The 24178-nt window shown below is 40.2% G+C and overlaps 1 non-coding gene across 1 annotated transcript; it reads right to left on the reverse strand.

Moving 5' to 3' along the window:
- Positions 1 to 23836: 23836 nt before the first annotated feature.
- Positions 23837 to 23967, reverse strand: LOC116890552. The gene has a single exon (XR_004386727.1). It is a non-coding gene; the product is annotated as a small nucleolar RNA SNORA17 (small nucleolar RNA).
- Positions 23968 to 24178: the final 211 nt, after the last annotated feature.

The following is a 24178-nucleotide window of genomic DNA, read 5'->3' on the forward strand; positions in this document are numbered from 1 at the left end:
TGGTGAGAGGCAAGCGCAGGAACCCAAGCAACAGAAACCAAGACTACATGGCATCATTGGAGCCCAATTCTCCCACCAAAGCAAACACTGAATATCCAAACACACCAGAAAAGCAAAAAACTAGTTTCAAAATCATATTTGATCATGATGCTGGAGGACTTCAAGAAAGACGTGAAGAACTCCCTTAGAGAACAAGTAGAAGCCTACAGAGAGGAATCACAAAAATCCCTGAAAGAATTCCAGGAAAACACAATCAAACAGTTGAAGGAATTAAAAATGGAAATAGAAGCAATCAAGAAAGAACACATGGAAATGACCCTGGATATAGAAAACCAAAAGAAGAGACAAGGAGCTGTAGATACGAACTTCACCAACAGAATACAAAAGATGGAAGAGAGAATCTCAGGAGCAGAAGATTCCATAGAAATCATTGACTCAACTGTCAAAGATAATGTAAAGTGGAAAAGCTACTGGTCCAAAACATACAGGAAATCCAGGACTCAATGAGAAGATCAAACCTAAGGATAATAGGTATAGAAGAGAGTGAAGACTCCCAGCTCAAAGGACCAGTAAATATCTTCAACAAAATCATAGAAGAAAACTTCCCTAACCTAAAAAAAGAGATACCCATAGGCATACAAGAAGCCTACAGAACTCCAAATAGATTAGACCAGAAAAGAAACACCTCCTGTCACATAATAGTCAAAACACCCACCAAACGCACAAAATAAAGAAAGAATATTAAAAGCAGTAAGGGAAAAAGGTCAAGTAACATATAAAGGCAGACCTATCAGAATCACACCAGACTTTTAACCAGAGGGTATAAAAGTCAGAAGATTCTGGGCTGATGTCATACAGACCCTAAGAGAACACAAATGCGAGCCCAGGTTATTGTATCCTGCAAAACTCTCAATTAACATAGATGGAGAAACCAAGATATTCCATGACAAAACCAAATTTACAAATATCTTTCTATAAATCGAGCACTACAAAGGACAATAAATGGTAAAGCCCAACATAAGGAGGCAAGCTATACCCTAGAAGAAGCAAGAAACTAATCGTCTTGGCAACAAAACAAAGAGAAGAAAAGCACACAAACATAACCTCACATCCAAATATGAATGTAACAGGAAGCAATAATCACTATTCCTTAATATCTCTCAACATCAATGGCCTCAACTCCCCAATAAAAAGACATAGATTAACAAACTGGATACGCAATGAGGACCCTGCATTCTTCTGCCTACAGGAAACACACCTCAGAGACAAAGACAGACACTACCTCAGAGTGAAAGGCTGGAAAACAACTTTCCAAGCAAATGGTCGGAAGAAGCAAGCTGGAGTAGCCATTCGAATATCAAATAAAATCAATTTTCAACTAAAAGTCATCAAAAAAGATAAGGAAGGACACTTCATATTCATCAAAGGAAAAATCCACCAAGATGAACTCTCAATCCTACATATCTATGCCCCAAATACAAGGGCACCTACATACGTAAAAAAGAAACCTTACTAAAGCTCAAAACACACATTGCACCTCACACAATAATAGTAGGAGATTTCAACACCCCACTCTCATCAATGGACAGATCATGGAAACAGAAATTAAACAGAGACGTAGACAGACTAAGAGAAGTCATGAGCCAAATGGACTTAACAGATATTTATAGAACATTCTATCCTAAAGCAAAAGGTTATACCTTCTTCTCAGCTCCTCATGGTACTTTCTCCAAAATTGACCATATGATTGGTCAAAAAACGGGCTTCAACAGGTACAGAAAGATAGAAAGAATCCCATTTGTGCTATCAGACCACCACTGCCTAAAACTGGTCTTCAATAACAGTAAGGGAAGAATGCCCACATATACGTGGAAATTGAACAATGCTCTACTCAATGATAACCTGGTCAAGGAAGAAATAAAGAAAGAAATTAAAGACTTTTATTATTTAATGAAAATGAAGGTACAACATAGCCAAACTTATGGGACACAATGAAACCTGTGCTAAGAGGAAAACTCATAGCTCTGAGTGGCTGCAGAAAGAAACAGGAAAGAGCATATGTCACCAGCTTGACAGCACACCTAAAAGCTCTAGAGCAAAAGGAAGCAAATACACCCAGGAGGAGTAGAAGGCAGGAAATAATCAAACTCAGAGCTGAAATCAACCAAGTAGAAACAAAAAGGACCACAGAAAGAATCAACAGAACCAAAAGTTGGTTCTTTGAGAAAATCAACAAGATAGATAAACCTTTAGCCAGACTAATGAGAGGACACAGAGAGTGTCTAAATTAACAAAATCAGAAATGAAAAGGGAGACATAACTACAGATTCAGAGGAAATTCAAAAAATTATCAGATCTTACTATAAAAGCCTATATTCAACAAAACTTGAAAATCTGCAGGAAATGGACAATTTCCTAGACAGATACCAGGTACCGAAGTTAAATCAGGAACAGATAAACCAGTTAAACAACCCCATAACTCCTAAGGAAATAGAAGCAGTCATTAAAGGTCTCCCAACCAAAAAGAGACCAGGTCTAGACGGGTTTAGTGCAGAATTCTATCAGACCTTCATAGAAGACCTCATACCAATATTATCCAAACTATTCCACAAAATTGAAACAGATGGAGCACTACCGAATTCCTTCTCTGAAGCCACAATTAATCTTATACCTAAACCACACAAAGACCCAACAAAGAAAGAGAACTACAAACCAATTACCCTTATGAATATCAACACAACAATATTCAATAAAATTCTGGTAAACCGAATCCAAGAGCACATCAAAACAATCATGATCAAGTAGGCTTCATCCCAGGCATGCAGGGATGGTTTAACATACGGAAAACCATCAACGTGATCCATTATATAAACAAACTGAAAGAACAAAACCACATGATCATTTCATTAGATGCTGAGAAAGCATTTGACAAAATTCAACACCCCTTCATGATAAAAGTCCTGGAAAGAAGAGGAATTCGAGGCCCATACCTAAACATAGTAAAAGCCATATACAGCACAACAGTTGCTAACATTAAACTAAATGGAGAGAAACATGAAGCAATTCCACTAATATCAGGGACTAGACAAGGCTGCCCACTCTCTCCCTACTTATTCAATATAGTTCTTGAAGTTCTAGCCAGAGCAATCAGACAACAAAAGGAGGTCAAGGGGATACAGTTCGGTAAAGAAGAAGTGAAAGTATCACTATTTGCAGATGATATGATAGTATATTTATGCGATCCCAAAAGTTCCACCAGAGAACTACTAAAGCTGATAAACAACTTCAGCAAAGTGGCTGGGTATAAAATTAACTCAAATAAATCAGTAGCCTTCCTCTACACAAAAGAGAAACAAGCCGAGAAAGAAATTAGGGAAACGACACCCTTCATAATAGACCCAAATAATATAAAGTACCTCGGTGTGACTTTAACCAAGCAAGTAAAAGTTCTGTACAATAAGAACTTCAAGACTCTGAAGAAAGAAATTGAAGAAGACCTCAGAAGATGGAAAGATCTCCCATGCTCATGGATTGGCAGGATTAATATAGTAAAAATGGCCATTTTACCAAAAGCGATCTACAGATTCAATGCAATCCCCATCAGAATACCAATCCAATTCTTCAAAGAGTTAGACAGAACAATTTGCAAATTCATCTGGAATAACAAAAAACCCAGGATAGCTAAAACTATCCTCAACAATAAAAGGACTTCAGGGGAATCACTATTCTGAACTCAAGCAGTATTACAGAGCAATAGTGATAAAACTGCATGGTATTGGTACAGAGACAGACAGATAGACCAATGGAACAGAATTGAAGACCCAGAAATGAACCCACACACCTATGGGCACTTGAATTTTGACAAAGGAGCCAAAACTATCAAATGGAAAAAAGATAGCATTTTCAGCAAATGGTGCTGGTTCAACTGGAGGTCAACATGTAGAAGAATGCAGATTGATCCATCCTTATCACCCTGTACAAAGCTTAAGTCCAAGTGGATCAAGGACCTCCACATCAATCCAGATACACTCAAACTCATAGAAGAAAAACTAGGGAAGCATCTGGAACACATGGGCACTGGAAAAAATTTCCTGAACAAAACACCAATGGCTTATGCTCTAAGATCATAACCGACAAATGGGATCTCATAAAACTGCAAAGCTTCTGTAAGGCAAAGGACACTGTGGTTAGGACAAAATGGCAACCAACAGATTGGGAAAAGATCTTTACCAATCCTACAACAGATAGAGGCCTTATATCCAGAATATACAAAGAACTCAAGAAGTTAGACCGCAGGGAGATAAATAACCCTATTAAAAATGGGGTTCAGAACTAAACAAAGAATTCACAGGTGACGAATGTCGAATGGCTGAGAAACACCTAAAGAAATGTTCAACATCTTTAGTCATAAGGGAAATGCAAATCAAAACAACCCTGAGATTTCACCTCACACCAGTGGGAATGGCTAAGATCAAAAACTCAGGTGACAGCAGATGCTGGTGAGGATGCGGAGAAAGAGGAACACTCCTCCATTTTTGGTGGGATTGCAGACTGGTACAACCATTCTGGAAATCAGTCTGGAGGTTCCTCAGAAAACTGGACATTGAACTGCCTGAGGATCCAGCTATACCTCTCTTGGGCATATACGCAAAAAATGCCCCAACATATAAAAAAGACACGTGCTCCACTGTGTTCATCGCAGCCTTATTTATAATAGCCAGAAGCTGGAAAGAACCCAGATGCCCTTCAACAGAGGCATGGATACAGAATATGTGGTACATCTACACAATGGAATATTACTCAGGTATCAAAAACAATGATTTTATGAAATTCGTAGGCAAATGTTTGGAACTGGAAAATATCATCCTGAGTGAGGTAACCCAATCACAGAAAAAGACACATGGTATGCACTCATTGATAAGTGGCTATTAGCCCAAATGCTTGAATTACCCTAGATGCCTATAACACATGAAACTCAAGATGGATGATCAAAATGTGAATTCTTCACTCCTTCTTTAAAAGGGGAACAAGAATACCCTTGGCAGGGAATAGAGAGGCAAAGATTAAAACAGACACAGAAGGAACACCCATTCAGAGCCTGCCCCACATGTGGCCCATACATATACATCCTTCCAATTAGACAAGATGGATGAAGCAAAGAAGTGCAGGCTGATAGGAGCCGGATGTAGATCGCTCTTGAGAGATACAGCCAGAATACAGCAAATACAGAGGCGAATGCCAGCAGCAAACCTCTGAACTGAGAATAGGACCCCCGTTGAAGGAATCAGAGAAAGAACTGGAAGAGCTTGAAGGGGCTCGAGACCCCATATGTACAACAATGCCAACCAACCAGAGCTTCTAGGGACTAAGCCACTACCTAAAGACTATACATGGACTGACCCTGGACTCTGACCTCATAGGTAGCAATGAATATCCTAGTAAGAGCACCAGTGGAAGGGGAAGCCCTGGGTCCTGCTAAGACTGAACCCTCAGTGAACTAGATTGTTGGGGGGGGCGGCAATGTGGGGAGGATGGGGAGGGAACACCTATATTGAAGGGAGGGGAGGGATTAGGGGATGTTTGCGAAACCGGGAAAGGAATAACACTCGAAATGTAAATAAGAAATACTCAGGTTAATAAAAAAAAAATCTTAAAAAAAAAAAAAAAAAGAATGACACCGGAGGGTTTGGGGATTTAGCTCAGTGGTAGAGTGCTTGCCTAGGAAGCACAAGGCCCTGGGTTCGGTCCCCAGCTCAGAAAAATGAACCAAAAAAAAAAAAAAAAAAAGAAATCTAATAACTTACACACGGGAGTTTTCCAGGCATATTAAGTAAAAAAACACATTTAAAATTCTGGGTAGAGGGCTGAGCTGACTATATCATCAAAATTCAATAAATGTCCACTCTGGTCTATTTTTCCTTCCTTTATCCTCCTGCGATTCTACCTACTTTCTCACATTCCCTCCCATAGTCACTTATTGGTTAATCTTTGTATATACATGTGCGCGTATGTATTCATGTGTATGTGTACATGTGTACATGTGTCAGTCTTCCCTGTTTACCTTGTTTTGAGACAGTATTCCTTATTTGCTGCTGTGTACACCAGTCTAGCTGGCCTGGAGTCTCCCAGGGATTTTCCTGTCTCTTTTTGCCCATGTTGCCATAGGAGTGCTGGGATTTCAGACTTTTGTTACTCCTTCTGGTTCTGGAGATCTGAACTCTAGTCTCCCTGACTCTGAGGCAAGTGTTTTACTTCTGAGCTGCCTTGCAGCCTTTCTTCCCTTCTTTATTTCCCTGTCAACCCCTTGCACTGTTATTTGTCAAAACTGTCCTCAGCTTTGCTCTCTTTCTCTGTTTGGGTGTGCTTCCTGGGTTCATACTTGATGAAAGCTACCATTTGACAATCTAGTTTCATTCCAGCTCTTTTTCCTGGAATTCTAACTCACTCCCCACCCCTACTGTCAACTCTATTCCCATGAGGAGATTGCCAAATGGAGGAGAGGAAGAGAGAAGAAGTCCTGTTGACATTCTGACTCTGTGCTTTGACTCAACTCACTACTTCCTATACAATCCTCATTTCATTGATATTTTTACAGCTTACTGGAAATCTGTAAGTTTTTATTGTTTTCTCTTTGATATATCACATAATTTCTGAATTATTTCTGATTTACCTAATTACTGAATTACTTATGCCTGGAGAATTCCCATGAGTAAGTTAGTAGATTTCTGATTTTACTGTGGCCAATAATTCATAGACACAGAATCACTATTGATTTTCTGAATTATTGATATCCTTCAAACATTTACATCTTGGTTTCATTAATCCAGTCTATAATTCTTTCTCACTTATTTGAATACCATTGCTTTAAACTAGTCTCATTTCGTGTACTTTCTTCTAAATAATTATTTGGCATGAACTTTATAAGATAGAAATAGGATCTCATCACTCCTATTTAAAAATAAAATCACTTAATACTTACCTGTCATCTTCAGGATCAGATTCCAAACTCTTTTGCATGACAGGCATGACTTTCTGTGAATTGGTTCTATTCTCAGCTACGAATGAGGTTCCCCTGATATGTTGTGCAATTGCAAGCCCCCCTGCTTTTGATCAAGCTGTTCCCATTGCTTGGATTGGTTCTCTCTTCCTCGCCTCTATTTGGCAATCTCCACATAAGCCTTGTGGTACTTAGTTTCAATATCACCTTCCCTTTGAAGCTGTGTTGACCTTTTCAAGCTGGGGCAAGTTCCTTCCTTGGGAGTTCCCTCACTAACAGATGCATTCTCTTATTAAGACTTACCACATACCTTAGCTACCCACTAACCAGCTTTTCCTGGGTCTTGTGCAGTCTCACAGGCTGGCACATCATGGATGCTCTCAGCTGGTATTCCCTAGGATTTTGTGAGGGCTCTCAGTGAATAGCAGTTGGTGTAATGAAAGGCAAGATTTAAGAAGAGGAAATTGGTAGTGGGCAGCTTTCTTTTAAAGCATGGAAACTGTTGAAAAACTTCTCTTTGAGTCTCCCAAACATTCTACCATCCATTCTCCATTTGTACTATCTGTGAGTTGATTGGAACTTTGATGTAGACTTTGTCCACTTGTTTATGTTTGTTTATTGTTTATGTTTATGTGTTATTGTTATTTCTCTTTAGAGACAGTTCAGAGCTGTGTCATTGTGTAGCTGTAGCTTCTTGATGTAGACTGTCCACTTGTTTACGTGTTATTGTTGTTTTTCTTTAGAGACAGTTCAGAGCCGTGTCGTTGTGTAGCTATAGCCTCTTGCACAAGTCACCTAGTCTCTTTGATCTTCAGTATTTGTTTTTATACAATGGAGAAAACATTTTTAAAAATATTCTTGGATTAATTCTGATTATGCTTTCCCTCCCCCAAGTCTTCCCAGACCCTCCCCACCTCCCTATCTACCCAAATCCATGTCCTTTTTTTGCTGTCTCTTGCTAAAAACAAACAGACATCTAAAATACCAACAAAGAAAAAGACAAAAAATAATAAAATAAAGAAGATAAAATAAAAACAAACGGTTTGCTCTGAATAGGATAAAACAAACAAAAGAATGTGAAAAAAAGAAAAACCACTACAGGAAATACATACTGATGTAGAGACATGCATATTCATATACACAGGAAACTCATAAAAACATAAAAAACAGAAGTTATAATATATGAACATAGGATCTGTCAGGAAAAGACAAACAAGCAGGCAAAGAAAGAGGAGCCAAGATGTGTTGGCTATCTACTTCTGGGAATGGGGCCACCCTTAAGTGTGGTTTGTTTACCCAGTGAGACTCCAATAATTATTCCTTTGCTAGTCATATTGAGTGGAGAGAGGGGAGGGGGATGGATGCTTGTGTTGACTTCCCTTCTCAGCACTGGGATACACCTGGCTTAGACCTGTACAGGCTCTGGCTTGCTGCCATTATCTCTGTGAGTCTTGTATTTGTAGGTCTTGTTTTCTTTTCTTTCTTTGTTTCTGTCTTTGTTTCTCTCTCTCTCTCTCCTTCCCTTCCTCCCTTCTTCCCTCAATCCCTCCCTCCCTCCCTTCCTTCCTTCTTTTCTTTCTTGGATATTTTATGTATTTACATTTCCAGGTTTCTCCTTTCCTAGTTTCCCCTCCAGAACCCCCCTCTCCCATATCCCCTTCCCCTGCTTCTCTGAGAGTGCACCCTTTCCTACCCACCCACTCCCACATCACCACCCTAGCATTCCCCTACAATGGGGAAATCGAGCCTTCACAGGATCAAGGGCTTCTCCTCCTATTGATGGCAAACAATGCCATCTTCTGCTGGAGCCAAGGGTCCCTCCATGTATTTTCTTTGGTTGGTAGTTCAGTCCCTGGGAGCTCTGGTGGGGTCTGGTTGGTTGATATTGTTGTTTTACTATGGGGTTGCAAACTCCTTCAGCTCTTTCAGTCCTTTCTCTAGCTCCTCCATTGGGGTCCTGTGCTCAGTCCAATGGTTGGCTGTCAGCATCTGCCTCTGTAATAGTCAGGCTATGGCAGAGCTTCTCAGAAGTCAATCAGGTTCCAGTCAACAAGCACTTCTTAACATCAGCAATAGTGTCTGGGTTTGGTGACTGTATATGGCGTGGATCCCCAGGTGGGACAGTCTCTGGATGGTCTTTCCTTCAGCTTCTGCTCCATACTTTGTCACTGTATTTCCTTGATACAGGAGCCATTCTGAGTTAAGAATTTGGAGATGAGTGGGTGGTCCCATCCCCCAAGAGGGCGCCTTGCCTTACTCTAGATATGATCTCTACAGGTCCTCCCTCCCCTTTGCTGGGCATTTCAGCTAATCTCACCCCCTTGGGACCTGGGAGTCTCTTGCTTTCCTGGCTTCTGGGACATGCTGGTGACTACCTCCAGTTCTCATACCCCATTGCTACACACCTCTATTCAAATTTCTGACCCTCTGTATGTCATCCCTTCTCCTCTCATACCTGATCCTGCCCCCTCTTTCCCCCTCCACCTCCTCTCTTCTTCCCAAGTCCCCCTTCCCTGTACCTTCCCTGAGTATTTTGTTCCCCCTTCTAAGAACAATTGATGCATACACATTTTGGTCTTCCTTCTTTGTGAGCTTCCTATGGTCTGTGCATTGTATCTTGGGTATGCCGAGCTTTTGGGCTAATATCCATTTATAAGTGAGTGCATACCATGTATGTTCTTTTGTAATTAGGTTACCTCACTCAGGATGATATTTTCTAGTTCCACCCATTTGCTTAAAAATTTCATGAAGTCATTGTTTTTAATAACTGAGTAGTACTCCACTGTGAATTTGTACCACATTTTCTCTATCCATTCCTCTGCTATGTTATGTTATGTTATGGCGCATGTGTCCTTGCTATGTGTTGGAGCATCTTTGGGTATATGCCCAAGGTATATGCCAGCTGAGTCCTTAGGTAGTACTATGTCCAAATTTCTGAGGAACCACCAGACTGATTTCCAGAGTGGTTTCATAAGCTTACAGCCTCACCAGCAATGAAGGAGTATTTCTCTTTCTCCACATCCTAGCCAGCATCTGCTGTCACCAGAGTTTTTGATCTTAGCTATTCTGACTGGTATGAGGTGGAATCTCAGTGTTTTGATTTGCATTTCCCTGACGATTAGGGATGTTGAACATTTCTTTAGGTGCTTCTCGGCCACTTGGTAGTCTCTGTAGAACACTATTTAATAGGGTTATTTGATTCTCTGGAGTCTAACTTCTTGAGCTTTTTGTATATATTGGATATATTGGATGTAGGATTGATAAAGATCTTTTCCCAGTCTGTTGGTTTCTGTTTTGTCCTAAGGATAGTGTCCTTTGCCCTACAGAAGCTTTGCAATTTTATGAGGTCCCATTTGTCCATTCTTGATCTTAGAGCATAAGCCATTGGTGTTCTGTTCAGAAAAATTTTCCCAGTGTCCATGTGTTTGAGGCTCTTCCTCACTTTCTCTTCTATTAGTTTCAGTATATCTGGTTCTATGTGGAGGTCCTTGATCCACTTGAACTTGAGCTTTGTACAAGGAGATGAGAATGGATCAATTTACATTATGCTACATGGTGACCTCAAGTTGAACCAGCACTATTTGTTGAAATGCTATCTTTTCCCCACTGACTAGTTTTAGCTCCTTTGTCAAAGATCATGTGACCATAAGTGTGTTGATTCATTTCTGGGTCTTGTCACTATACTAATACCATGTAGTTTTGTCACTATTGCTTTGTAATACAGCTTGAGATAAGGGATGGTGATTCTGTGAGAAGTTCTTTTACTGTTGAGGATAGCTTTCATTATCCTGTTTTTTTGCTATTCCAAATGAGTTTGCAAATTACTCTTTCTAACTCTGTGAAGAATTGAGTTAGAATTTTGATGAGGATTGCATTGAATCTGTGGATGGCTTTCAACCAATGGCCATTTTTGCTATATTAATCCTGCCAATCCATGAGCATGGGGGATCTTTCCATCTTCTGAGATCTTCTTCAGTTTCTTTCTTCAGAGACTTGAAGTTCTTGTCATATAGATATTTCACTTGCTTGGTTAGAGTCACACCAAGGTATTTTATATTATTTGTGACTATTGTGAAGGGTGCCGTTTCCATAATTTCTTTCTCAGTCTGTTTATCCTTTGAGTAGAGGAAAGCTACTGATTTGTTTGAGTTAATTTTATATCCAGCCACTTTGCTAAAGTTGTTTATCAGGATTAGGAGTTTTCTGATGGAATTTTTGAGGCCATTTAATTTTACTTCATATTGTCTGCAAATAATGATATTTTGACTTCTACCTTTCCAATTTATATCCCTTTGACCACCTTTTGTTGTCTAATTGCTCTGGCTAGGATTTCAAGTAGTATATTGACTAGATAGGGAGAGAGTGGGCAGTCTGATTTTAGTGGGATTGCTTCAAGTTTCTCTCCATTTAGTTTGATGTTGGGTATTGGTTTGCTGTATATTGCTTTTACTATGTTTGGGTATGGGACTTGAATTCCTGATCTTTCCAAGACATTTATCATGAAGGGCTGTTGAATTGTTTTAATTGCATTCTCAACATCTATTGAAATGACTATGTGTTTTTTCTTTGAGTTTGTTGGATTTCCAAAATATTGAACCATCCTTGCATCTCTGGGATGAAGACTACTTGATCATGGTGAATGATCATTTTGATGTGTTCTTGGATTTGGTTTTGGAAATTTTATTGAGTATTTTGCCATTGATATTCATCAGGAAAATAGGTCTGAAGTTCTCTTTCCTTGTTGTGTCTTTGTGTGGTTTAGGTATAAGTACAAATGTGGCTTCATAGAACGAATTGGGTAGTGTTCCTTCTGTTTCTATTTTGTGGAATAGTTTGGACGGTATTGTACCTATTTGAAGGTCTGATAAAATCCTGCACTAAACCCATCTGGTTCTGAATTCTTTTTGGTTGGGAGAATTTTAATGACTGCTTCTATTTCTTTATGGGTTATGGGACTCTTTAGATGGTTTATCTGATCCCAATTTAACCTTAATACCTGGTATCTGTCTAGAAAATTGTTCATTTCACCCAGATTTTCCAGTTTTGTTGAATATAGGCTTTTTTAGTAGGATCTGATGATTTTTTTAAATTTAGAAAATTAATTTCTGTTGTTATATCTCCCTTTTCATTTCTGATTTAGTTAATTCGAATACTGTCTCTGTGCCCTCTTGTTAGTCTGGCTAAGGGTTTATCTATCTTGTTGATTTTGTCAAAGAACCAGCTCCTGGTTTTGTTGATTCTTTGTACAGTTCTTTTTGTTTTTACTTGGTTGACTTCAGTCCTGAGTTTGATTATTTCCTGCCTTCTACTCCTTTTGGGTATATTTGCTTCTTTTTATTCTAGGGTTTTCTGGTATGTTGTCAAGCAGTTAGTGTATGCTCTCTTCAGTTTCTTTTTGGAGGCACTCAGAACTATGAGTTTTGCTCTTAGCAGTGCTTTCATAGTATCCTATCAGTTTAGGTATGTTGTGCCTTTATTTTCATTAAATTCTAAAAGTCTTTAATTTCTTTCTTTTTTTTTTTTGAAATCTCTTTTCTTTTTTTTTTTTTTTTGAGTTTTTTTTTTATTAACTTGAATATTTCTTATATACATTTGAGTATTATTCCCTTTCCGGTTTCGGGCAAACATCCCCTCCCCCTCCCCCTTCCTTATGGGTGTTCCTCCGACCCTCCCCCCATTGCTGCCCCGCAACAGTCTAGTTCACTGGGGTTCAGTATTAGCAGGACCCAGGGCTTCCCCTTCCACTGGTGCTCTTACTAGGATATTCATTGCTACCTATGAGGTCAGAGTCCAGGGTCAGTCCATGTATAGTCTTTAGGTAGTGGCTTAGTCCCTGGAAGCTCTGGTGGCTTGTCATTGTTGTACATATAGGGTCTCGAGCCCCTTCAAGCTCTTCCAGTTCTTTCTCTGATTCCTTCAACGGGGGTCCTATTCTCAGTTCAGAGGTTTGCTGCTGACATTCGCCTCTGTATTTGCTGTATTCTGGCTGTGTCTCTCAGGAGCGATCTACACTTCTGCACTTCTTTGCTTCATCCATCTTGTCTAATTGGGTGGCTGTATATATATGGGCCACATGTGGGGCAGGCTCTGAATGGATGTTCCTTCAGTCTCTGTTTTAATCTTTGCCTCTCTCTTCCCTGCCAAGGGTATTCTTGTTCCCCTTTTAAAGAAGGAGTGAAGCATTCACATTTTGATCCTCCGTCTTGAGTTTCATTTGTTCTAGACATCTAGGGTAATTCAGGCATTTGGGCTAATAGCCACTTATCAATGAGTGCATACCATGTATGTCTTTCTGTGATTGGGTTAGCTCACTCAGGATGATATTTTCCAGTTCCAACCATTTGCCTACAAATTTCATAAACTCGTTGTTTTTGATAGCTGAGTAATATTCCATTGTGTAGATATACCACATTTTCTGTATCCATTCCTCTGTTGAAGGGCATCTGGGTTCTTTCCAGCTTCTGGCTATTATAAATAAGGCTGCGATGAACATAGTGGAGCACGTGTCTTTTTTTATATGTTGGGGCATCTTTTGGGTATATGCCCAAGAGAGGATAGCTGGATCCTCAGGCAGTTTAATGTCCAATTTTCTGAGGAACCTCCAGACTGATTTCCAGAATGGTTGTACCAGTCTGCAATCCCACCAACAATGGAGGAGTGTTCCTCTTTCTCCACATCCTCGCCAGCATTTGCTGTCACCTGAGTTTTGATCTTAGCCATTCTCACTGGTGTGAGGTGAAATCTCAGGGTTGTTTTGATTTGCATTTCCCTGATGACTAAAAGATGTTGAACATTTCTTTAGGTGTTTCTCAGCCATTCGGCATTCCTCAGCTGTGAATTCTTTGTTTAGCTCTGAACCCCATTTTTAATAGGGTTATTTGTCTCCCTCTTGGTCTAACTTTTTTTGAGTTCTTTGTATATTTTGGATATAAGGCCTCTATCTGTTGTAGGATTGGTAAAGATCTTTTCCCAATCTGTTGGTTGCCAATTTTGTCCTAACCACAGTGTCCTTTGCCTTACAGAAGCTTTGCAGTTTTTAAGGAGATCCCATTTGTCGATTCTTGATCTTAGAGCATCGCCATTGGTGTTTTGTTCAGGAAATTTTTCCAGTGCCCATGTGTTCCAGATGCTTCCCTAGTTTTTCTTCTATTAGTTTGAGTGTGTCTGGTTTGATGTGGAGGTCCTTGATCCACTTGGACTTAAGCTTTGTACAGGGTGATAAGCATGGATCGATCTGCATTCTTATACATGTTGACCTCCAGTTGAACCAGCACCATTTGCTGAAAATGCTATCTTTTTTCCATTGGATGGATTTGGCTCCTTTGTCAAAAATCAAGTGACCATAGGTGTGTGGGTTCATTTCTGGGTCTTCAATTCTGTTCCATTGGTCTATCTGTCTGTCTCTGTACCAATACCATGCAGTTTTTATCACTATTGCTCTGTAATACTGCTTGAGTTCAGGGATAGTGATTCCCCCTGAAGTCCTTTTATTGTTGAGGATAGTTTTAGCTATCCTGGGTTTTTTGTTATTCCAGATGAATTTGCAGATTGTTCTGTCTAACTCTTTGAAGAATTGGATTGGTATTTTGATGGGGATTGCATTGAATCTGTAGATCGCTTTTGTAAAATGGCCATTTTACTATATTAATCCTGCCAATCCATGAGCATGGGAGATCTTTCCACCTTCTGAGGTCTTCTTCAATTTCTTTCTTCAGTGTCTTGAAGTTCTTATTGTACAGATCTTTTACTTGCTTGGTTAAAGTCACACCGAGGTATTTTATATTATTTGGGTCTATTATGAAGGGTGTCGTTTCCCTAATTTCTTTCTCGGCTTGTTTCTCTTTTGTGTAGAGGAAGGCTACTGATTTATTTGAGTTAATTTTATACCCAGCCACTTTGCTGAAGTTGTTTATCAGCTTTAGTAGTTCTCTGGTGGAATTTTTGGGATCACTTAAATATACTATCATATCATCTGCAAATAGTGATATTTTGACTTCTTCTTTTCGATCTGTATCCCTTGATCTCCTTTTGTTGTCTGATTGCTCTGGCTAGAACTTCAAGAACTATATTGAATAAGTAGGGAGAGAGTGGGCAGCCTTGTCTAGTCCCTGATTTTAGTGGGATTGCTTCAAGTTTCTCTCCATTTAGTTTAATGTTAGCAACTGGTTTGCTGTATATGGCTTTTTATTATGTTTAGGTATGGGCCTTGTATTCCTATTCTTTCCAGGACTTTTATCATGAAGGGGTGTTGAATTTTGTCAAATGCTTTCTCAGCATCTAATGAAATGATCATGTGGTTTTGTTCTTTCAGTTTGTTTATATAATGGATCACGTTGATGGTTTTCCGTATATTAAACCATCCCTGCATGCCTGGGATGAAGCCTACTTGATCATGGTGGATGATTGTTTTGATGTGCTCTTGGATTCGGTTTGCCAGAATTTTGTTGAGTATTTTCGCGTCAATGTTCATAAGGGAAATTGGTCTGAAGTTCTCTTTCTTTGTTGGGTCTTTGTGTGGTTTAGGTATAAGAGTAATTGTGGCTTCATAGAAGGAATTCGGTAGCGCTCCATCTGTTTCAATTTTGTGGAATAGTTTGGATAATATTGGTATGAGGTCTTCTATGAAGGTCTGATAGAATTCTGCACTAAACCGTCTGGACCTGGGCTCTTTTTTGGTTGGGAGACCTTTAATGACTGCTTCTATTTCCTTAGGAGTTATGGGGTTGTTTAACTGGTTTATCTGTTCTGATTTAACTTTGGTGCCTGGTATCTGTCTAGGAAATTATCCATTTCCTGTAGATTTTCAAGTTTTGTTGAATATAGGCTTTTATAGTAAGATCTGATGATTTTTTGAATTTCCTCTGAATCTGTAGTTATGTCTCCCTTTTCATTTCTGATTTTGTTAATTTGGACACCCTCTCTGTGTCCTCTCGTTAGTCTGGCTAGGGGTTTATCTATCTTGTTGATTTTCTCAAAGAACCAACTTTTGGTTCTGTTGATTCTTTCTATGGTCCTTTTTGTTTCTACTTGGTTGATTTCAGCTCTGAGTTTGATTATTTCCTGCCTTCTACTCTTCCTGGGTGTATTTGCTTCTTTTTGTTCTAGAGCTTTTAGGTGTGCTGTCAAGCTGCTAACATATGCTCTTTCCTGTTTCTTTCTGCAGGCACTCAAGCGCTATGAGTTTTCCTCTTAGCACAGCTTTCATTGTGTCCCATAAGTTTGGGTATGTTGTACCTTCATTTTCATTAAATTCTAAAAAGTTTTTAATTTCTTTCTTTATTTCTTCCTTGACCAGGTTATCATTGAGTAGAGCATTGTTCAGTTTCCCGCATTATATGTGGGCATTCTTCCTTATTGTTATTGAAGACCAGCTTTGGGCGTGGTGGTCCGATGCACGCATGGGATTATTTCTATCTTTCTGTATCTGTTGAGGCCTGTTTTTTGACCAATTATATGGTCAATTTTGGAGAAAGTACCATGAGGAGCTGAGAAGAAGGTATATCCTTTTGCTTTAGGGTAGAACGTTCTATAAATATCCGTTAAGTCCATTTGGCTCATGACTTCTCTTAGTCTGTCTACGTCTCTGTTTAATTTCTGTTTCCATGATCTGTCCATTGATGAGAGTGGGGTGTTGAAATCTCCTACTATTATTTTGTGAGGTGCAATGTGTGTTTTGAGCTTTAGTAAGGTTTCTTTTACGTATGTAGGTGCCCTTGTATTTGTGGCATAGATATTTAGGATTGAGAGTTCATCTTGGTGGATTTTTCCTTTGATGAATATGAAGTGTCCTTCCTTATCTTTTTTGATGACTTTTAGTTGAAAATTGATTTTATTTGTTATTAGAATGGCTACTCCAGCTTTCTTCTTCTGACCATTTGCTTGGAAAGTTGTTTTCCAGCCTTTCACTCTGAGGTAGTGTCTGTCTTTGTCTCTGAGGTGTGTTTCCTGTAGGCAGCAGAATGCAGGGTCCTCGTTTTGTATCCAGTTTGTTAATCTATGTCTTTTTATTGGGAGTTGAGGCCATTGATGTTGAGAGATATTAAGGAATAGTGATTATTGCTTCCTGTTATATTCATATTTGGATGTGAGGTTGTGTTTTTGTGCTCTTCTTGTCTTTGTTTTGTTGCCAAGACGATTAGATTCTTGCCTCTTCTTGGGTATAGCTTGCCTCCTTATGTTGGGCTTTACCATTTATTATCCTTTGTAGTGCTGGATTTGTAGAAAGATATTGTGTAAATTTGGTTTTGTCGTGGAATATCTTGGTTTCTCCATCTATGTTAATTGAGAGTTTTGCAGGATACAGTAGCCTGGGCTGGCATTTGTGTTCTCTTAGGGTCTGTATGACATCAGTCCAGGATCTTCTGGCCTTCATAGTTTCTGGCGAGAAGTCAGGTGTGATTCTGATAGGTCTGCCTTTATATGTTACTTGACCTTTTTCTCTTACTGCTTTTAATATTCTTTCTTTATTTTGAGCGTTTAGTGTTTTGACTATTATGTGATGGGAGGTGTTTCTTTTCTGGTCCAATCTATTTGGAGTTCTGTAGGCTTCTTGTATGCTTATGGGTATCTCTCTTTTTTTAGGTTAGGGAAGTTTTTTTTCTTCTATGATTTTGTTGAAGATATTTACTGGTCCTTTGAGCTGGGAGTCTTCACTCTCTTCTATACCTATTATCCTTAGGTTTGATCTTCTCATTGAGTCCTGGATTTCCTGTATGTTTTGGACCAGTAGCTTTTCCGCTTTACATTATCTTTGACAGTTGAGTCAATGATTTCTATGGAATCTTCTGCTCCTGAGATTCTCTCTTCCATCTCTTTGTATTCTGTTGGTGAAGCTTGTATCTACAGCTCCTTGTCTCTTCTTTTGGTTTTCTATATCCAGGGTTATTTCCATGTGTTCTTTCTTGATTGCTTCTATTTCCATTTTTAATTCCTTCAACTGTTTGTTTGTGTTTTCCTGGAATTCTTTCAGGGATTTTTGCGATTCCTCTCTGTAGGCTTCTACTTGTTCTCTAAGGGAGTTCTTCACGTCTTTCTTGAAGTCCTCCAGCATCATGATCAAATCTGATTTTGAAACTAGATCTTGCTTTTCTGGTGTGTTTGGATATTCCATGTTTGTTTTGGTGGGAGAATTGGGCTCCGATGATGCCATGTAGTCTTGGTTTCTGTTGCTTGTGTTCCTGCGCTTGCCTCTCGCCATCAGATTATCTCTAGTGTTACTTTGTTCTGCTAATTCTGACAGTGGCTAGACTGTCCTATAAGCCTGTGTGTCAGGAGTGCTGTAGACCTGTTTTACTGTTTTCTTTCAGCCAGTTATGGGGACAGAGTGTTCTGCTTTCGTGTGTGTAGTTTTGTCCCTCTACAGGTCTTCAGCTGTTCCTGTGGGCCTGTGTCTTGAGTTCACCAGGCAGGTCACTTGCAGCAGAAAAGTTGGTCTTACCTGTGGTCCCGAGGTTTGAGTTCGCTCTGGGGTGCTGCCCACGGGCTCTCATGTGGCAGCAACCCGGGAAGATCTCGCCGCCTCTTCGGGGAGCCTCCGTGCACCAGGGTTCCAGATGGCCTCCGGTGTTTTTCCTCTGGAATCAGCAATGTGTGTGAGAGCAGTCTCTTCTGGTTTCGCAGGCGTGTCTGCCTCTCTGAAGGTTTAGCTCTCCCTCCCACGGGATTTGGGTGCAGAGAACTGTTTATCCGGTCTGTTTCCTTCAGGTTCCGGCGGTGTCTCAGGCAGGGCTCCTGCCTCACCTGGGCCCTCTCCCACGGGAGCCCAGAGGCCTTATACAGTTTCCTCTTGGGCCAGGGATGTGGGCAGGGGTGGGCAGTGTTGGTGGTCTCTTCTGCTCTGCAGCCTCAGGAGTGCCCACCTGACCAGGCGGTAAGGTATCTCTCCCACGGGTTCTGGGAGCAGAGAGCTGCTGCGGGCCAGGATCCGCGGGTGTGAGTAATTTCTTTCTTTATTTCTTCCTTGACCAAGTTATCATTGAGTAGAGTGTGGTTCAGCTTTCTTGTGTATGTGGGCTTTCTCTTGCTTTTGTTGTTTTTAAGATCATCTTTACTCCCTGGTGATCTGATAGGAACATTGTATATGTTTAGACCTCTTTTTTGAATGATTATATTCAGTTTTGTAGAAGGTCTCATGAGGTGCTGAGAAGAAGATACATTCTTTTGTTTTAGAATGAAATGTTCTATAGATATCTGTTAAATCCATTTGGTTCATAACCTCTGTTTGTTTCACTGTGTCTCTTTTCAGTTTCTTTTTTTCAATCTGTCCATTGTTGAGATTGAGGTGTTGAAGTCTCCCAGTATTATCGTGTAAGGTGCAATGTGTGTTTTGAGAGTTAGTAAGGTTTCTTTTATGAATGTAAGTGCCCTTACATTTGGAGCATAAATATTAAGGTGGATTTTTCCTTTGATGAATATGAAGTGTTCTTCCTTATCTTTTTTTGACAACGTTTGGTTGAAAATTGATTGTATTTGATATTAGAGTGGCTACTCCATCTTGTTTCTTGGGACCATTTGCTTGGAAATTTTTTTCCAGCCTTCTATACTGAGGTAGTGTCTGTTTATGTCACTGAGGTGTGTTTTCTGTATGCAGTAAAATGCTGGGTCCTCTTTCCATATCCAGTCTGTTAATCTATGTCTTTTTATTCGGGAATTGAGTCCATTGATATTAAGAGATATTAAGGAATAGTGATTGTTGTTTTTTATAATTTTTGTTGTTAGAGGTGGAATTATGTTTGTGTGGCTTTCTTCTTTTGGGTTTGTCGCAAGATTACTTTCTTGCTTTTCTAGGGTGTAATTACCCTTCCTTGTGTTGGTTTTCCATCTATTATCCTTTGTAGGGCTGGGTTTGTGGAAATATAATGTGTAAATTTGGTTTTGTCATGGAATATTGTGGTTTCTCCATGTATGTTAATTGAGAGTTTTGCTGGATATAGTAGACTGGGCTGGCATCTGTGTTTTCTTACTGTCTGTATGCCATCTGTCCAGGATCTTCTGGCTTTCATAGTCTCTGGTGTGAAGTCTTGTATAATTCTGATAGGTCTGCCTTTATTTGTTACTTGACCTTTTTTCCTTACTGCTTTCAATATTCTTTCTTTGTTTTGTGCATTTGGTGTTTTGACTATTATGTGACAGGAAAAATTTCTTTTCTGGTCCAATCTATTTGGAGTTCTGTAGACTTCTTGAATGTTTATATGGGCATCTCTTTATTTAGGTTAGGGAAGTTTTCTTGTATAATTTTGTTGAAGATAATTATTGGCCCTTTCTGTTGGGAATCTTCATTCTCTTCTATACCTATTATCCTTAGGTTTGATCTTTTCATTGTGTCTTGAATTTCGTGAATGCTTACTGGATCTTTTTTGTTTTGCATTTTCTTTGATGGTTGTGTCAATGTTTTCTTTGGTATCTTCTGCACCTAAGATTCTCTCTTGTACCTCTTATATTTTGTTGGTGATGCTTGCGTCTATGACTCCTGATCTCTTTCCTAGGATTTTTTATCTCCAAGGTTGTCTCCCTTTGTGATTTCTTTATTGTTTCTATTTCCATTTTTAGATCTTACATGGTTTTGTTCAATTCCTTCACCTGTTTGTTTGTGTTTTTCTATAATTCGTTAAGGAATTTTTGTGATTCCTCTTTAAGGGCTTTCCGTGTTTACCTGTGTTGTCTTGTATTTCTTGAAGGGAATTATTTATTTCCCTCTTAAAGTCTTCTATCATCATCATCATCACATGTGATTTTTTTTTTTTTTTGGTTCTTTTTTTTCGGAGCTGGGGACCGAACCCAGGGCCTTGCGCTTCCTAAGCAAGCGCTCTACCACTGAGCTAAATCCCCAACCCCTGAGATGTGATTTTTAAACCTGAATCTTGCTTTTCTGGTGTTTTGGGGTATCTAAGACTTACTGTGGTAGGGGAACTGGGTTCTGAAGTTGCCAAGTGGCCTTGGTTTCTGTTGCTTAGGTTCTTATGCTTGCCTTTTGCCATCTTGTTATCTCTGTTGTTTGTTGGTCTTTCTGTCTCTGACTGAAGCTTGTCCTTCTTGTTGGCCTGTGAGCCTGTGAGTCTTGTTTTCTTCCCATCCTCTTAGCAATGAGACTGTGAGGAACTTGGGCTTGGGCCTCCTGTGTAACTCTTTCCCAATTACTACAGAGCTTGACATGAAAACTATTTTATCTCTGCAGCATGATGGACTGAGTTCTCTCAGAGTTTCAAGGGCAATGTCACTGGTAGATTTGGATCTGTAAGTTAGGTCTCATACCTGTGATTCTCTTTAGTTGACACTGAAGGCCTCCAATTAGAAATGACTTCCCAGAGACCACATTTTCTGACTGTCCATAGATTTGCTAAGGATTACCATTTTATTTGGGTACTATTTGACTCCTAGGTCTATAATAAGCTACAGTCCTTACTTATAAATGAACATTTGAAATATGAAGACTGTGATGGCTGTTCTTGTTGTCAACTTGAAAACATCTGGAATTAAGTAAAATCCATAAATGGAGGGCACACCAGTGAGGGATTTTTGCTTAACTTTGAAGGAGGAAAATCCACTTCTAATCCAGATTCTTGTACTTTCTGTTTATAGCCATCATTGTTTGAATATCCGGACCGTATCCTGTAAATCATTACAATAAATCCCATATATCATACTTACAGAATATATATAAAACAAATACTGATAACAATACTAATAACATGCTGAAATTACTGTCATCTGCTTCAAGTGTTTTCCAATTAAGTCATTTAATTATTAGTCTAAAAGAAGATATTGCTGTTATTCCCATTTTACCCATAGGAAATAGATATTCAGGAGGTTGCCTAAAAATAGTTCATATCCTGTGTAGTAATAGAGGTAAGACTTGAATCTAGGCAGAGTCACTTCACTGTCTAGTACTCTGTTATTTTAGAAAGAGCAGCATTGAGACCTTCCTTTTTGAAATGGTGTCATAACATGTAGCCTAGACTGCCCTTGAATGAAGTCAAGATTCCTTTGCCTCCATTTCTCTGAGTGCCAGAATTACATTGGTCTGTACACTGATGTTGAGCCCATCTTGTTTTCTTATATCACACCAGCTTCCCTCTTCGTATGCAGTTTCATGTATACAAACTTTCTTTCAGGCAATCCAAGAAGCCACATGCCTTTCCTCTGTCTGGAAGCCTGTCTCCTTGTCTTCCAAACAATTTTCTTGATTGTTTGGAAGCTTTGTTCAATTATCCCAATCATGTACTTTCAGAATTTTTTATTTAAAAAACTTTTTATTGATTCTTTGTGAATTTCACTTCATCCAATCTCACTCATCTCTCCCTCCCCTCCCACCCACACCTTATCCTTGCCACATCCTCCACAACAGAGGGAAATAAATTCCTTGTGGAAACTGTAGTGTATCACATTGTGTCCCACAGTATATCCCTTTGCTTCATTTCTTGGCTTACAAACGTTCATGGTAATGATTTGTTGGCCTGGTACGAGGCCTCTGGCTTTTGCTACACTATAATATTGAAACCTCACTGGAACTCCTCTCTGCTATCTTGTTGTTGTCCTGTATCATGGAGATTCTATTGTTTTGGATCTGTAGAACTGTCCCCTTCATGCACTCCAGCAGTTCATCAATGGGGGCAGATGTTGGAGTGGGCCAATTCAAAGCTCTGGATCTGGGCCTAAGAAGTATCTGGATTGGTCAGCCCACCAGCTCTCCCACTCTCATGCCCTTGGGAATAGCAATATCCCCAACTAGGATCAATCCTAAACTAGGATCAGCAGACAGTAGGTCCTGCTCTCCTGAGTGCTGCAGCTGGTAAAAGGGCAGGGAAAGCTTTCTTGTTCTCATGACTCCAGGGCTAACTCTTCCACTATCTATAGGTAGCAAGGCACAAAGATGGGGAGGGCATCTCTTCTTTGTCCATGCTTCCAAATGGCAGACAAGTTGTAGGCCACCCCCCCCCATGCTTACACCCTCAGGGATGGCTTACTCATGCTCCTTCCATCGGGGTCAGCTCTCCTGAGTGTTGGAGCAGATGAAAGGAAGGGGCAGGTCTTCCACTCTCATGATCCCAAGCTGCCATGAGGGTAAAATGGAAGGGGAGGAGAGCTCCGTGTTGCTTGTGACACCATATAGCAGACAAATGCAGGGCTGGCTCTCACACATTTATGCCCTGGGGGCTGGCTCACCTGTGGCAATGGAGCTAGCTCCATTGTGATGCTAAGGTGAGGTGCAGAGCCTGCTTCTCCAAGTGCTGCAGCAGGTGAAGGGCAGGGACAGCTCTCCTGTTCTCATGCTTCCAGGGCCAGTTCTTATATGAGGACCACATGAAGGGTGGGCCAGTTTTGCACAGCTCTGACATCAACATGGTCCTGGACACCACCACAGACTATAGACATCACCTGGCCTTTGGTGGTAGCAGGACCCTGCTGCTGCAGGGCCAGGAACCCAGACATGGTTCCGGGTGGCATCACCATCATATCAGGCTGTTCCTTACTACCCTGAAGTCTCCAGTTCTGCCTCCCTTTGTCCACGCAGCCTTCTGTTTCTTTTTCTTTTCCATTTTTCCACCACTTACTTGACACTCAGAGTCTCTGAGTGTCTGGGGTCATCTCAGGAGTGGTCTTAGGAGTGCTCTGTCCCACTCATGCATTATGGCTCTGGGCAGGGGTCATCTTGGACTTGGTCTTTCTCCTAGCCCCCAGGCCTGCACAATGCCAGACTAGACTGGTGCTCATCTTAGACTAGCTACTTGTCTTGTTCCCATAGTGCCAGTCAGGTGGCTGTCTCGAGCTCACTCTTGCTAGGGATTCTGGGCCTGCCTGGCATTGGACTGGTGGTTGTCTCAGGCTTGATTTCTTTCAGAGAATGCTAGGCTTCTAATCATTCAGATGTTCATAGGCCAGAGCACTGAGCATAGACATAGTGTCTCCCCTCTCTGCCACCTCCTGACATACATGTGACACAGAAGCCACACCTGCAATTTTTCTCAGGCAAGACACTTTAAGAATCTTATTGCCTTAGACAACATTAGCTAAAAGTAGATATAGAGGTGGGGAGTGAGTGTGTTCAGAATTGATTAACAAGACTACAGTCAGTAAACTGATAAAGGTAGAGAGCCACACTGGAGTATGGTTTCAGGTGAACCTGGCTTCTGGTTGATCTGCAAGGGAGCCTGGAGGGTAAACTGAATTGCAAAGTTTATGCCT

This window comes from Rattus rattus, chromosome 1 (assembly GCF_011064425.1).
Source record: "Rattus rattus isolate New Zealand chromosome 1, Rrattus_CSIRO_v1, whole genome shotgun sequence".
Classification (NCBI taxonomy): Eukaryota; Metazoa; Chordata; class Mammalia; order Rodentia; family Muridae; genus Rattus; species Rattus rattus.